This window comes from Ixodes scapularis, unplaced genomic scaffold (genome assembly GCF_016920785.2).
Source record: "Ixodes scapularis isolate PalLabHiFi unplaced genomic scaffold, ASM1692078v2 PGA_scaffold6__148_contigs__length_123643588, whole genome shotgun sequence".
NCBI lineage: Eukaryota > Metazoa > Arthropoda > Arachnida > Ixodida > Ixodidae > Ixodes > Ixodes scapularis.
Window position 1 is genome coordinate 43,830,876 of NW_024609881.1, and position 16,888 is coordinate 43,847,763.

Sequence of the window (16,888 nt, forward strand, 5' to 3'; positions counted from 1 at the left end):
CCAGCGGACAATTGTCCCCGCTAAATCTAGAGGAAAATTTCCCCCCTAAATGTACCGCGAAAAGTTCCCCGCTTAATCTAGCGGAAAAACTTCCGCCCTAAATCTAACGGGAAAGTTTCCCCGCTAAATCTAGCGGAAAAATTACTGTGGGGGTAACGTGACCCCTTCCCTTGAGGTCACGTGACCCCCCACGTGACCTCGAGGAGGGGGTCACGTGACATCCAAGGTCACGTGACCCCTGCCCCAGGTCACGTGACCCCCCCGAGAACACGTCACCCTCAGTAGCCTTCCGTCCTCCTCCTCAAGAGCTGCGCTCTAATTCGGCGTTACAGGGAGTTGTAAACGGCTTTCGTTTTTTTTTACAAACTCAAACCGAATTCAACAGAGAATGTCTTTTCTTTCAAAAACCTAAGCCTGCATTTAAGTCATGATTTGTATTGGACAACGCATGTTGAAAATAAGCTTCAGACGCAAGTAAAACTTCGGGATTTTTTAAGACATCATCTGTATCAGACTACATCACAGGTCAAACAGCTATCATACTGCACCTCCATTAAGTCTAAACTTGAATACGCTTCTACCATCTGGTATCCTCATCAAACGTATCTTTCCGACATGCTAGAATCTATTCCATACCGTGCGACTCGCTTCATTCTTCACGACTACTCGCCCGCGAACATTAAAGCACTCGAGGTCTCAATCTCATTACCTCCTTTTAAAGAGAATCGCGCTGTTGACCGACCATCTTTTTTTCATAACATATTCTACAACCCCTGAACTGACCGCAAATTCTCTCACCAGCCAGTCACATTTCGCTTCGTCGTGGCCATTGCCATAAACTCGGGCTGCCCTCTGCTAGAAATAATTACCTAAAAACCTCGCCTCTCATCTTGTGCATGACTGACTGAAATGCATTACCGGAGTCTTTTGTAACAATCATTGATCATTCCTTCTTTATCACAGCGCTCACTCAGCATGCGTTTTCTAACTAAAGTGTTGCAAATAATTGTTTATTATGACTGTTCTCTTTTGTTGCTTTCTACCTTTTTATACACCTTATTCTGTGTCTGAATGTGCTATAAATTACCCTCCTTATGTGATACCCCTCGAGGCCTTCACGGTATAATAAATTGAATGAAATGAAATTAAAGTCTACATTTCAAGCAGCGGTGTTAAGATGGCCTTTGTTTATTTTTTTTATAAACCGGAAGTTTTCAGGGACGTCAAAGACAGGAGCACCACCTGGTGGCATTTGCCATAGAAAGGGTCTATAGTGTTGTGGGAAATCCTTGCAGGTGATACCACAGCTTCGCTGCCCAACCTCCTAGATTGCAACCATATTTTTCTAAAGTAATGTTCAGACAATAGACAGATCGCACTAAGCGTTCAGCGCATGCGTGACGCCGCCATAACTTTAGTTCACAGGAGGCAGACGGCTGGGCACGAGCGTGCCTGTGACGACTCAGCTTTACACCCGCAGTGCTCCAGTAAGGTTACCGCACGTGCGGAAGAACTAAAGTTCCCTCGATGCATTGCGGCAGCGTCGACGTAGTAAAACAGGTTGGTAAAAGCGGTCTATTAGTCTTACTGTGTTTATGCCTGGTTGCTCTAGTATTAGAAAAAGAAACATACTTGGATTTATCAATTTCAAAGGTATTTTGAAGACGAAAGTAAAATAATTTTAGCCCAATTTTAGCTCAGCTAGCCAAGATTAAAAGGCCTGCAATATATGAACCATCGCAGCCTTGGAACACCTGCTTCCGTCTGCTCTCTTTCTCCTGCCCTGGAGAAACTTTAGTTAACAGAGTTCATTCTCCAGAATTCGCTGACCAGCATTCAGTCCTGTGTAGAGGCAGCAGGCGGTTCAATGAGTCGCCAGTACGGTTTAGGCACCATGACGGTTCGCTCACCGAGACTGTTAAGGCAGAACAACTGTTGTGGTAGTTTCTCGATGCGATATGCGGTTATTTTCTATAAACGTGAGTGGGACATCAACCGCCTTTTTTTTTTTTTACACTCAGTTTCTAAATTAGGTCACTTAAAAGCAAAAAGGCAAAAAAAGATAAATGGACTCTGATGGATGGACGAAAGTCGATGGATGAATGCACAAACCGTTTGTGAAAGGGCGGCACACTCAAAAGACAAAAAAAAATTAAGTTAATCATATTGCTACAATTCATATTCTATAGAAAATACATTACCTGTGTGTTCCCGTGTCCCGCAATGAACTGGGGCGAGAGCTGAAACTCTACATACAGTTACGTCTTCATATTTAGTGCATTGTGTTCGTATGCGACACGTTAACACGCGAAACTCTGACGTCACGTGATGCCATGATGTCACGTGACGCTAAGTTCCAGCTAAGTAGCAATATTTTCCGCTCTATCTAGCGAACGTATTTTCCTGGAATTTTTAGCAGAAATTATTATTCGATACATTTAGTGGAAAAATCGTGACGTTGTTACATGACGTCACTTGACACTCTGACCAACGTTACTAGATTCGCTCAGTTGTGCGAATCCCGCGGAAGGCGGTACCCCCGTTCACTCACTTCAGTCCGCCTCCCGTCGTTCGAAGCGTCATCTAGATTTTCGTTTGCGAACTGTGTGTTCCTTAGAGTACGGTGCAGCGCCATCTAGGCGCTGCGCTTCGAAACATACCTATTCCACAGAATACTTTGCAATTATCATAACAGCCGTCAGGCGCTTCGAACGACGGGAGGCCAGTCGGGGTGAGTGAGGGGGGGGGGGGTTACTGCTCGTGCATGCAGCCTCTATAAGCAGTTCCGTAACTGAGCTAATCTAATAACGTTGACTCTGCCACTGTCAGAACACTGTGATTTCTCGCTAAATATAGAGGAGAAACGTTCCCGGTGAATTTATCGGGCCATGACGTACGTAAACGAAACACGCATGGAATGAGCTGTGAAACTCGCTAAAAATGGCTGCTATAATATTACTAATAGTAATAATAATAAGAAGAAGAATGATAATAATTAGAATGATAATGAGTATGGTGATAATGATAATAATTATAATAATGGGGCTCTTCTTTTAACGCACTCTTTTGTACTTGCGCCTTTAGATCAGTTCTGAAAGCCGGCTCAGCCTTCCCTTCACTCCTAAAATAGAAGTGTAGAAACCAACTAAAGCTTCACGAATCGGGCAAAAGTTGAAAATGTGGAAGTTTTCCCGAATTCTCATTTTCGCGAATTGAAAAAACAAGGTGTAAAATAAATTTATTTTGAATCGTAAATTCCGCCTTATTACATTATTTTCGTTCAAATATTTATCCTGCTTACGTTATTAATAGAACGTGTGTATAATGATTATTTGAAAACCTTTTAAATGCGTGTTTTCCCGTTGTTAGACTTTTGCTGAATGGAGCGCAGTATCTAAAGGTAGCTTTCGAAGCGTTGACGTTTTGCCCGACTCGTTCGCCAGAAGAATTATTCTCGCGATCTATTTTTTCGCGAGTCGCGGCGATTCGCAAAATGCGCAAACATGGTGTCCTCGCCAGAAGAACGTGATTTGCAATAGTTGTTTCAAAGCAGAGATTACGCTTTCCTGTCTCATTAATCAAACATATGCATATCTTAGCTCTTGCCCGCGGCCTCTCTCAAATTCAACTGTCGACTTCAGACTTGCGGATATCAACACTATCATTGGGGTATTGTCCGTTATAAGGACTGATAAAGGTGGGTAAAAAAGGCAATGACTGCAGCGTTTCTCTTACCGAGATTCAATGACAATATTCCTGGAAACCTTAAACCAAACGGTTTTGTCCGGTACAAATGATTATCGGACACTTCTACAGAAGGTTCTCGATCGGCACAGTAGATAATACTTAGGCAGTGGAAAATCCCCGCTGATAGCTTTGGGGGAAAGGGAGGAGGGAGGGGATGGACATCATGGTATGGTACGTATTGTATTTATTTGTAATGCAATTTGTACCAATTCTCATTTTTCTAATCCCCTTTTATAAAATATACTCCTGTAATTTCGGTTTCGCTCGCAGAACGTGCGAGCAATTTGTCTCCGTAAAGCTAAGAAAACATATTTTTTTAATGTTCTAATAGAAGCGGCAAATAAGTGGTACAATTACTTCGAAGCTCTACTTTTGAACTTGTTAACCTGCATGAAACAAAATAAATACAAAATATTACTTGAACATAAATGTACTCCTGATTGCTAAGAGCTGGCTGACCGAAAGCCAACTGCATATAGTCGGTTACCGACTAAGAATTGAGTGGAAGCTCAGCCTCCAGCACGCGCTCGTTGCACTTCACCGGGCTTCGGCTGCGCGTGCGACGAATTCTTAGCAAAGGCAGAAAGCTCAAGATGAAGGCGGAGCGCGCACTGCATTCTTAGCCTGTACCCGACTACAGAAACTTTAAAGCTCTAATCAATACAAAAGTCGTTTTACACTTGTTTGTAGTTAAAAATATATCTTAATTTTCATTTACGTTTGTTCCCATATTCAACTTCTTTGATATAGACTTTCTGAATTCATCAATGCTTTTAAAAGTGGCGTAGCCAAAACTTTCTATGGAGGGGGCTGGGTTCTTTTTTGGTAGCGTTGGACCTTTGCGAAAAAGAGAAGAAAGTCAGTGGAGGATACAGATGATATTAACTTTTCTCTTGTACTACAGCTACATAAAAAAAATTTACACGACACTACACTTTCCTACAAAACCGACAGAACAAATTCCAAAAATTAGCATTGTCCAATTTTTCATATCTAATTGTTTATTTATATCCAATTTGGAGACGAGAGACAGAGATAAAATAAACTTAATCGTTGCTTGACGAGCCTTTCTCAACACAAACGGTATATCTGTCTCAACTTCGGGTGAACCGCAATAACAAAAGAGCACAGGTCGCGACCTAGGCGCGGGGAGAACGGCGTGAAACTCCGGAGTTTCCTCGTGGGGGACGCAGTGGCTTTGCGAAACATGTATGTTCGTGACGTGCGGGGAAACGTCAACGAATACGGTCAAAGATAGGACGATTCGTGGTCACATCTCTTTGACACAGGGCTTGGAGCAGCTACTCTTATCAAAAGAGCACAAACCTCTTAAAGAAGATGCAGGCAGTGGAGTGGTATTCTCATCGATAACGGCTCTTAACCGGGTTATGCTTCTTTTTTCATCGTAGTGTCTTTGCTGTGTGAGCCCGTGCTCTTGTTGAAACTCGAAACACGTAGGCTATCCAGTTTCATGTTTTTATAGTGTGCGCAAGAAAAGCAAAAGAGCAAAAAAAAATGAAAAACGTGTGCAATCCCCTGTAACGCCGAATTAGAGCACAGCTCTTGAGGAGGAGGAAGGGAGGGAATGCCTTTCCTCCTCTCCTGCTCGCCTGCCATTTAGGAGAAAATTTTCCGCTAAATTCAGTGGCTAAATGTAGCGGGGAAATTTTTTCGCTAAATTTGGCGGGGATATTCTTTCTTCTAAATTTAGCGGGGAAATTTACCCATAATGCACCGCGCGGTTACGCCGACGCCGACGGCGATGCCGCTCAAGGTGGAAACGGGCGCCTAAGAGCTGCGCTCTAAAACTTATGGTGGGTTCTTATGTTGTGAGTATTGATCTCGCAGGAAAACCGTACATCTTTAATAACGGCCTACTCCTATACTGCTAAGCGCCATGCGAAAACCTCTATTGTAGCTTTGTTTGGATTTTGAAAGCAGGTAACGTGCAGCATTTCTACTGCCGCACAATAAGGAGCATCTTGCAGAAAGTCTAGTAACTCAATACCAGAATACCTATACGATTTTTTTTAATTACCGCTGTCAAAATTTAGATTTTTTTAAAGTCATACATGCTCCCAGTTTCTCGATTTCACTGAGGTTAAGTTTTAAAACATTCGCCAAGTTAAATCGACACTTCCATGAGGCCGGCAACAATGGTTAAAATTTAGGAAAAAAGGTTTTGGTGATTCCCTCGAGGAGCGCTAAGAAAAAGAGAAACGCAAGATCATCGTGGTGTAGAGAATAGAAATTCCCAATATCATCCAAAAATGTTTGGATGATAGCTACTCCCACCTTAAGCATTCTAAGAGAACCACCTCAAATCTCACGCCTTGGACGCATAAGATAGAGAAAACAAAAAAAAAATCTTTCAAATATATTTCTATTGGAAAAGCGGCTGCAAAAGAGATTCGAATTGAGCTAGGCGGGACGGTGAACTGGAGATTATCACCTGTGCAGTTTGCAAGTAATGCCGCTGTCAGATGGGCACATTAAAGACCTTCAGAACGAACTCCTTTAAAGAATGGTTCGCCGACCATTTGAAGGATTTCATTTTGAAGGCCTTTAACGTGCCCGTCTAACGGCGCTATTTGACATTGACATGAATGGGTAGATATATAAATATTAAAGACGATATGTGTTATAACTGGAGGCCGCTTGAGCCACATAGTTCATAAACCTCCCCCCCCTTCTTACCCTTTTCCTTAAGCCAATTTATATCCATTCTACAATACGATATTTATTTTGCGTGCTTACCAACAGCTGGTTGGCCTTTGCGGTAAAGCACAATGTAAGACTTACATTTCCGTTACAAAAGATACATCCTTAATCAAACCGATATTAAAATCATGCACATGTGTAAAACATATGGGGCAAAGTTGTACAAAAAATATCAATGCCGCAATGCTTCGTGATAAGGACATGTTGAATTCGTGATACAGATGACAAGTTAAGGTGATCTGGATAAAACACTTTACGATTTCTAGAACTTGTGTTAACAGGAATGCGAAAATGTAAAGAAGCAAGCAAAGTAGAACTGTCTATTGATCCGTGAACCAACTTATGCAAAAACTTAACATCCCGGATAGACCTTCTGTTACATAAAGTGCACAATCCTATTCTAGTTAAAATCAGATTGTATTCAAAATAAAATTTGCCACCAGAATATCTATCGTAGATTATACGTACAAACCGCCTTTGTACATGCTCAATACTTTCGCTTGCTGAGCCAGATATATTATTCCTAACGACAGATGCAAATTCAAGTTTAGAGCGTTCATGGGTGCTGTAGAGCCGCAAGTTCGCAACAGACAGTGATGACGGCTGAATGGTTTGGTTAAACGAGCCATTATTTCCAACGCCCGGATGGACTGACTGACGATGGAAATAATATGTGAATTAAAAGAAAGTTGGTCATCCACATAAACCCCTAGATCTCTTACTAGTTTGGTCCTACTTATAGGCTCAATTTCCATAGTATAGTCGTATGATAACGTGTTACGCCTTCTTGACAAAGACATCACTTGGGTTTTACGGGGGTTCAAATGTAAATTGTTTGAAATGCACCATTTCTGTAGTGACGAGACATACTTTTGCAGCAATGTACAGTAGGCAATACAGTCCACCTGCCGAAACAGTTTAACATCGTCTGTAAAAATGAGCACCTACGAGTGCTTCACGGAGGATATGAGATGATTTACAAAAATGTTAAACAATAAAGGACCAAGATTTGAGCCCTGAGGCACACCCGAAACAGATATGAAAGGACGCGACAGGTAGCCAGAAACTCTAAAACAGTTTTGTCTTTCATGTAAATAACTCCTGAACCAGGCAATGTATTCAGAGCCAAGCCCGTAATTCTTGAGTTTCAGTAATAACAATTCATGATTAACCCTGTCAAAGGCTTTCGACATATCCAGATATACTGCATCTACCTGTCCCCGACTCTGGACAATTGGCATAGAATAATAAAGAAATTTGCATAAGTTTGTTTCCACGAATCTTCCTGCTAAAAAACAATGCTGAACGGGAGCAATCTTTCTTTTAGAATAGATGTACAAAAGACTGTACATCACCTTCTCGAACACTTTTTAGAAAGCATTTAAAAGAGATACAGGACGATAATTAGTGATGTCGCCACAATTACAAGGTTTGAAAATTGGCACAACAATTGAGCATTTCCAGGTGTTTGGAAAGACACCCTTCTGGAGCGACATATTAAACACCTTTTCGAGAAGAGGAGCGAACACTTCACAACAGCCCTTCCCTATAAAGTTTAGAATACCATCGGAACCTGGTCGATAGCTTAGAATTTAGTTTACCGATAGCCGAATCCACCTCATCAACTGTAATACTCGTTAAAGGTAAATAGTCATCAGAATCCCATGTCACAGAAGAAGTAGTGTTGAGATTAGAAAAGCATGACTTAAAGTCTGTGGGCACCCTGGCGGCTCCCAAGCCAAGTTGCCCGACTGCGAGGCTCAAGCCGAACTTTTCCCGCGTGGCGGCGACGTCACGCCAGCCACGCGCACATCGGATGCGCCGCCTTGATAAGGCAGATCAGAGGCGGCGCACGGGGAGTCGCTGTCTGGACTCCGGCAGTGCCGGTAGCAATGTTAATCGTCTTGTCCATGTCCAATTAAATGTAGTTTCTTGTTGTTGAAACCGTTGGCTCCGTGTTATTCCTCCGGGTCGGGTATGCAGCAAGGCAAACCGACCACAAGTGTTCTGAAAACAGCTCACAGAAAGACTTAGGTCACGTATGAATACCAGACTCATTATGTAGCGTTATACAGTTTGACTCCTTCCTGGTATGCTTCTTCACAAAGCGCCAGAATTCTTCGGGTCGCTTGTTTAAGCTAAGCTCCACCTGCTTATGGTACAGATACTGGTCATTAGCAAGGAGTTGCTTTGTTTGTTTACGACATATGCTGTAATTTTCCTACAACACGTTTAGTTTTGTCTTTTTATACAATCTATGATCATGTAATTTTAACTTCAAGTAATGTCGTAAATTCTTAGAGAACCATTTCGGACGCTTCTCGGGACGTTGAAGGCACTTAGGAATGAACAACTCCATTGCATCGCTAACTACGAATGTGAGACCGTCCACTATAGGACCAACATCTGAGCCTTGTAACATGCTATTCCAGTCGTATTTCGTGAAATATTTAAACCAAAATAATCACCGAGACTATATGCATATCTCAGGACGCAGCAAGGTGATATGACCTTTAAAGACATTGAAAACAAGACCTGAATCTGAGGGTGGCAAGCATCAGCAGTTACCAGGGGATCATTTACACAAGCCACATTCGAAACACAAAAGTTAGATAGAACTAAATCAAGAATGTTTCCGGAGCAATTCACAAACATGCTCTTTTCCGTAAAATCATTAAAATTTAAATAGCTGAATAAACAAGTTGCTTTTAGGTGCGTACATGAGCATTCACTGTTAATAATGCCAGAAAGCCAATCAACTTTTGGAAGGTCAAAAAATCTACGTAACTGGAGATTTTTGTAACTATCATCAGGCGGTGGAAGCGATCGCCAGGAAAACCTTTAAACTGTAGGTTAAAAAGAAAGAAAGAAAAAACATACGTTGACAGCTTTGCTGCCAGCCAATTTGACTCAGATAGTGTAAATCGCTCAATTCAAAGTTTACCCAGTTTATTATCTCTCCACGCATGTTATCTTGTTTTAGTAAAACCACTCATACCATATATCATGAGTTAACAACGCCTGACATCTCATGGTTCAATTTTCAGAGACAGATAATGGTTTTGTTTATAACATCTGTTAGCTGTTGGTTGTTTCGGCGCCGTTTGAGAAAATTGTGAGATTTTATATCTTGGTTTCTTATTGCTTAAAGCAAATTTTCACGAAAGCAATGAAAACTGCATGCGCCTGTAGTGCATATATTTAAGCGTGTTTAGATATGACATATCAATATTATAACTAAATTCACAACTCCACATACAAATCGTAATTTATAAATACATCCAGAAATTTGTAAATTAGTTCATGGCCGAAGTGGGGATATATTTTGTTTCTCTTATAAAAAAGTAAGTTTATTTTTATTTTTTAGTTCAGATGGTAGTTTGCTTTAAAAGCTGTGTTTTTACAAAATTGTTTTGTTTGAAAGCTTAATTTAAAGTCTGTCTTTCAAAATGTTATTTGAATGCGTTTCTTTTTTAATATTTAAGAAAAACTGTGAGAGCCCGATTTAGTGATATAATAAGAATCCATTTGTTAGTCTTTTAATAACTATTATATATGTCCGTTTATTATCCAGCCGTATCTTATTTTACGTTTAATTGCTATGGTAATGACTAGCATTCGCTACTAACTTCCGGTCAATGGCATTCAAAGACATCTACCTAATAAAATATGAGTGTAACCACATCAAGATACAAAATTACAAACTTGCTAGCGCAGGTGTAACTTCGATTGGCCTCGTTTGTTACTGGTTCTGGAATGCAAAACATTTCAAATTGCCTTCCCAAGCCTTCTTTGAGATACTGGAGTTTTACAAGGTTTTTTTAATCAATATGCGTCAAGGCTTATTCAAAATCCTCTTTTCTATGCTTATATCATAGTTTCCACGTGGTACTTTTTGCGGTAGTTGAGTACGTCTAGGCAACTTAACAGTTCATTGTGTGAGATGAAGCTGTCTATAACAGTGGTAGGCAGTATCGGGATACATTTGTATCGCCATAGTATCTTAGGGATACTTTCGAGTATCTGTATCTCTGTATCGAGATACATCTGAAAAATGTATTTGCATCTCAGTAGCAAAATTCCTTTGTGGTGTATCGCTTGCATCTTGATACTTTGACAGACTTAGCTTCTCGTTAAATTTGTTGCCGTTTTTAAGAAAAATTTAAAAGGTGAAAACATGTGTTTGGTGGCAGTTTCTTTAGAATTTATAACATGAACCCGCCCTATATCATAATCCATCAAATACCAAACATAAAGGGAAAAAACTGTGTTTTCAAGAAGGTTGCTTTCAAGAATAACAAAATAAGCTCATCTCCCCCCCCCCCCCCCCCCCCCCACAAAGCTCTCCACTCTTCCCAATTTAGCAAAGCGAACGCTGTAAAGGAGATGATTGGAAAAAATGTATACGCTTTCGTCGTCGAATCTCCTCAAACTAATGGCGACTCAGATGCATATGAGACGACAGTTGGAGATGCGCCTTCACGGCAAAGCAGGGTTCATTTCGTGCAAACGCCGTTTGTCAAGGATGGCACGCAGTCTTTACCGTTCGGCAAATATATGGTGCACCCTGCGTGACAGGATTCTTTTTTTTTAGCGACATTAGTTTGAGGTAATAGGAAGTGCATATAATAACACAAACAGAGGAGCACAAGCATTAATTTCCATTTGCATTCGCCACGAACCACGACCTTTTCACGTAGAACCGTTCCGGAACAAATGTATTTCCATAAGTTTCTGTATCTGTATTCCGGAATACTTTTACAATGTTTCCTTCAGGAGCGTCTGAGGGATATCTCGTCGCGCAAACGACAAATGTATCCTAGTATTTTGTATTTTGGGGCTTAAAATGCATGTATCTCAGTATTTGTATTCCCAAAAACGTTTTGGAGTATCTCTCCCAAGCCTTGATCTATATTCGTATTCACCTCGAAAACCGGAGTAAAACAAAGTCCGCCTTCTCGCGGAACTTTACAGATTTCCTCCTTCCTCTTTTTTATTAGGATAAACTTAGGTGCATCTAAAATTAGCTTCATGTTATTTTATCAAGACGCACACGTTTCAAACACCAAACTCATTACGTCTTTTTTTAACGCCCAAATATTTTAGGACTCCTTGCGCAGCTCCCGAATGATGCACAAAACGTATTTTCTTTAGAGCGCAGCTTTTAGGCGCCCGTTTCCGTGTTTCGCGGCGTCGGCGTCACCTTCGGCGTTGGCGTAACCGCGTTAAATTTAGCGGGAAACGTGACGTCACGTGACCTCAACGCCGTTTCAATTCCCCGCTAAATTTAGCGGGGAAATTCAGTTTTTTCTAAAGATTTAGCTTACAAATTTAGTTTCTCCGTTAGATTTAGCGGGAAATCGACGTCAACGCCAATTCGATTCCCCGCTAATTTTAGTGAGAAATTGAATTGGTGTTGAGGTCATGGGATGTCAATTTTCCCGCTAAATCTAGCGGAGAAACTGAATTTGTTCATAGGTGACGTCAAACCAAGTCGTGTGACTTCATTTTCTCATCTAAATTTAGCGGAGAACCTGAATTGCAAAAGGAGAGGACAGGAGGGGATGGAGGAGGAGGAGTAGGAGGAGGAGAGGATATAGAGGAGGAGGAGGGGCATACCCTCCCCTGCGTACCCTCCCTCTTCCTCCTCAGGAGCTGCGCTCTAATTTCGCGTTACAGAGATTTGTAAACGTATTTCTTTCTTTTTTTTGTGTGTGTGTGACAAAGAGTACACATCACATTTTTACTTGTTTTCAGTCGTCCTCTTCTGTTTCTTTAATATCGTTTATTCCTACTTAAAGTGGATCTTGTGCATTGCACACCCTTATAACCCATTAAAAACCGCTGTTATCACCTTAATTTCAGCTACATTGTCTTGTTACCAGCAGGTAGTCAATGCCATTAATCATCTTCTCTAGCACTTGACACATGATAATGATAAAGATAGGTCTCTCCGAAGGATGTCCAATTGCGGTCCAAATGAACCCCGGTTCTACGGCTGTAGGGGAACGGGGATATGATCTATGAACTTTCTTCCCAGTATGCTTCTGCATACTGGAAAAGGCTCTTTTTGTCATGTCGTATTACACCTGAGACTGCGGTGGAAGAAATCGGAAGAACTTTCAGTAGAAGGAACAGACACAGAGAACGTCTCAAACTCAGCTAACTGGTTTATTTCTCAAACAGCCTTTAAGTACCCACGGAACTTTTTCCCAACTACACTCTACAGATAAACTCCTTTGTTGCAGAGATTTCGAACCGGATGGAACAAGCGCAAAAGATACAAAACAACCCACACATGAGACGGGGACTTAACAATGGGACACTGGCTACGTTTACATGGATGCGACAGCAGCGCATCGGGTCCAGTTAGCGAATCGGATCCACTTCAACCATTGCGTTTACATGGATTCGGATCGACCAGCAGCGGCACCTGGTGTCGAAGGTCACAACGCAAACCTCGTGACCTTCAGATTGTTTCCGATGTGTCCGGTTTGCCTAGCGGCAGGCAAAGCAAAGCTCCCGTAATCCCTCGCTCGAGCACTCGATCCGATCCGCTAGCGTATACATGGAGAGTCTCGATTCGGATTGACCATCTCAAACCACCCCGTCCCACCGGATCGGATCGGATCCGATCTGATCCGATCCGAGCTGTTTACATGGACCGATTCGATTCGTCAACTGGATCCGATGCGCTGCAGTCGCATCCATGTAAACGCAGCCACTGCGGAACATCGCAGTGACCTTGAGAGAGATATGTCCCGAATTATCCTAACAGTCCCGTCAAAGCGCACATACAAAAAAAAACAAAAAAACACACAGGTGGTCTCTAAACCGTGGCGACGCACTCAGACATAAAAAGACCACAAAAAGAACACCTTTTTTTTTTTCCTTTTCCTTTTCTTTTCTTTTTGGGAAAACACACCCAAGTGATCTCGAAACCGCGATTACAAGCACATTAAAAAAAAATTATAGATGTATATACACATATACATTGTCTCTCCCCCCTTCCCTCGTGAACCGAATGCGTTCGTTTAAAGTCTGAGAAATTTTTTGGAGTTGCGTCCAAGTTGCATTGATGCTTGGCTTATGCAGTTTCCAATAGAACTTATTCTTATTGTTTCTTTAACGACCCTCTTAATCTCATTTCGCTCTTTATGCGGAACTTCTGTCTCTGACCAATGCGCATTACAATTATTGCATTCCCCTATGTGCTTTGCTATTTCGGAGTTCGGCGCATGCGTGCGTACATTTCTCTTGTGTTCTAGTAACCTGTCATTGAGGCATCTTGAAGTTTGGCCCACGCACCTAAATCCACATGTCAACGGAATCTCATATACTACGCTCACTTTGCAAGGAACTGAAGGTTCCCGATTGGCCTTCTGACAGCCCTTGTGGTCTGACAGAAAGGGCGTCAACCTACTCATTTTGAAATCTGAAGAGAACACTACGTCCACGCCGAACTTTTTTGCGAGAGCATTTAGGTTGTGGGAAATCCCCACAACCTTTGTATAGTAAATACATCACTTAAAGACACCGTTGTGAAAAAGTTTATCGCGCTCAATTCATTAGTGCAATAAACAACTTCTTTTTAACCCCCCACCCCCACCCCCAGACCAAACAAAAAAAAGCGCCCGGACCCAACCAGCGGATCGTTCACGGGGAAGAAGGGACTTTGTTTGTTGCATTCGTGTGGGGATTATCACCACAAAAGATAGCCCCTGGCCCTTTGTGCAAATCGAAGAATGGTGTTTGCATGAGGTTGTTGTGGCGATAACTCCCGGGATTTGAGAGCACGTTCCCTGCTGTCAAAGATTAGATCGATCGGTGAAGGCATAGCCTCCTCTATACGGAGAAAGCCTGGCGCGTCGCGTGAAAAGACGGCCGCCGTAAATGGGAAAGGAGGGGCGGAGAAACGGGAGCGGAGAGAACCTTATCCGCTAGCGCCACAAAAGAGCGAGCGGCCAAACGCAGAAACAATTTTTTTTCTCTCTCTCTTTTCTTGTCGCTATCGTGGAGAGGAGAAACTCAACGTCCATCCTTTCCCGTTTCTCCCTGCGCCCTTTTGAATCGCCGCGCCCGTTTCTCCCGGAGTACGAAAACAACGGTGACGAAAACACAAAAACAAGCGTGGTTCGGGGAGCGGCCGCTCATGACCCAAGCGCTCGCTGTCTAGGTCTGCCCTTTCTGCTCTGCGCTACCATATTGGTCACCGTTCGGCGCGCTCCTCCTCTCCTTTTTCCTGCGGCCGCGCGCTCTATGGCTCCGTCGTCGATGTGCCAGGCTTTCTCCGTATAGAGGAGGCTATGGTGAAGGCTACTGTCTTGAGGCACGCGGAGGTATCCTTGACAGAGATAAACCAAGACTGTGTCCTTCAGTTCTTGTTGTCTGTTTTATGTTTGTTAGGCATTTCAGTCTCAAAATAGCCAATAAAAGGTCGCCGATTCGTTGTCATTAGTAAAATATTCGTCAGTATTCACGTTTCGGGCGCTGTTGTGTATGAGATAATCTGTTTGAAGGCGATCAAATACTATGTAACATAAAGTGTTCTTCGACTGTAAAAAAAAGAAAAAAAAAAAGATTTCTTTTGCATCTATAAACTAACTGAACTCTTTTATGTCACGCCGCGGTGGTGGCGCGCCGGACGCACTTCCGGTCTGAGGTTGCGGGCGGAAGCTGTCACACGGGACGGGCATTGCTGTGTTGTTTTGGAAGAAACCAGACGAAAAACTGCCTTCTGGTCAGCACACCGCCACTGGTGCTGTACCAAAAGATCCGGGAAAGGTTTAAAGATAGTATTCATGCGTTTTCTGCCTGCTTTGTTCGCCTGAGAACGTGAGAAGGTGCCGTGGAAAAGGAAGCCCGACACAGTCGGACCACGGAGATCAATCGTTGCGATAAGAAGTGCGAATCTCGGACAAAGCTCACAGGACAAAAGCTCATCGGACAGAAGCTCACCGGACAAAAGCTCACCCATTTTTTCACCGACCCGGACAAAAGCCCACCAGGAGAAAATTTTATGTTGGTCTTAACACGAGTGTGGACAACTTAGGTGCGTCGGCAAAGGGAAGAATTCACTCTCGGTGCCGCCGCAGAAGGAGCAGAAGCATAACGCAAAGGGCCGTTGACATACGTGCCGTCGAAGTAGTCCAGCACGTCGTCAATGTTACCGGTAGACGTTTTCCTGGTATAGGTTTGTCCTTCGGGCGCAAGCTATGGTGGAAAGAATGCCAGCCTATCCGAAATTCCGCACAGCTTTCTAAATTGGTGATATGTCTTGTACTTCTCCAGAAGGCCCCAACTCCCGTTAATTCAAAATGATTTTAAAAAACCTGAGCGGTTCTGTATATTACAGATTTGCTTCAGTTTTTCTTTCACATCACCATGAGATAATTCTTGATTTCAAATACATCTAGGACACTCAATGATAGAAATAATTTAATCTTCCTTGCCATTCACTTTAAATATTACCAAACCCCAAGAAAACCAATGCATTAGTAATGAACATACATTGTGCCTAACCTTTATGTGCGCGTTTAGCGTGACACAAGCACAATGAAAAAGCGAGGTTACCGAAGGCTGACCTCGCTTCTTCGGTCACTCTTCGTGTTTAAAAACTTGGGTTCACTAAGTTTCAGGGGCGTGGCACAAGAGTGCTCCGGCATACATTGAGTCAAGCAAGCTTGATCTTATCAGCTCCGCTCAGTTCCAGTGACCTAAATTTTGGTCCCAAACCGTTACTTCTCTGCCTGTTATGGCTTATCTGTCCACACCTTTCCATGGGGTAGGATGCCAGTTATCCTAAAAATGTTGCAATGCCCATTGCGTCCGCACTTTACCCCAGCCCGTGTTTCGCCTGGGTAGCAGAAAAAAAGAGAGATGAGCTTTTGTCCGGGTCTGTGAAAAAATAGGTGAGCTTTTGTCCGGTGAGCTTCTGTCCGGTTACCAAGAAGTGCAGGTCTCAAATGACTTCTAAGTTTGAAGGTTGTTTGGGGTAAGTAGACTCGATGTAAACCGTAGATACTTAGAGATGTTGATCATTGTTACCAGTGGGTATTACCGACTTGTTATGCGCGATTCCCTTGTTTCGATTCTGCTTCTGATTTTCGGTATCGACGTCGAGCATCCCAGCTACCGTTCACGCTTTTACAGTTCAAGTGACGTCGCGACTGAAAATAGCGAGCAGAATCTTACAATATAAATCAGGCTTCAGTGTCCATTTTGCGGCGTTCAGGCTGTATGAATCGTCGCACGCCATATTATTTACACCAACTTTTCCTGTGTAACGAGCCTCGTTAATTCCGCTCAGGCCACTAACGTATAGTCGAACATTGCTAGTAAGGCGTAGAATCAACAATACCAGCGCGAAAAGGAACACAGGGACTCGCACCGACGCCGACAGCATCGTATCCCTATAGTG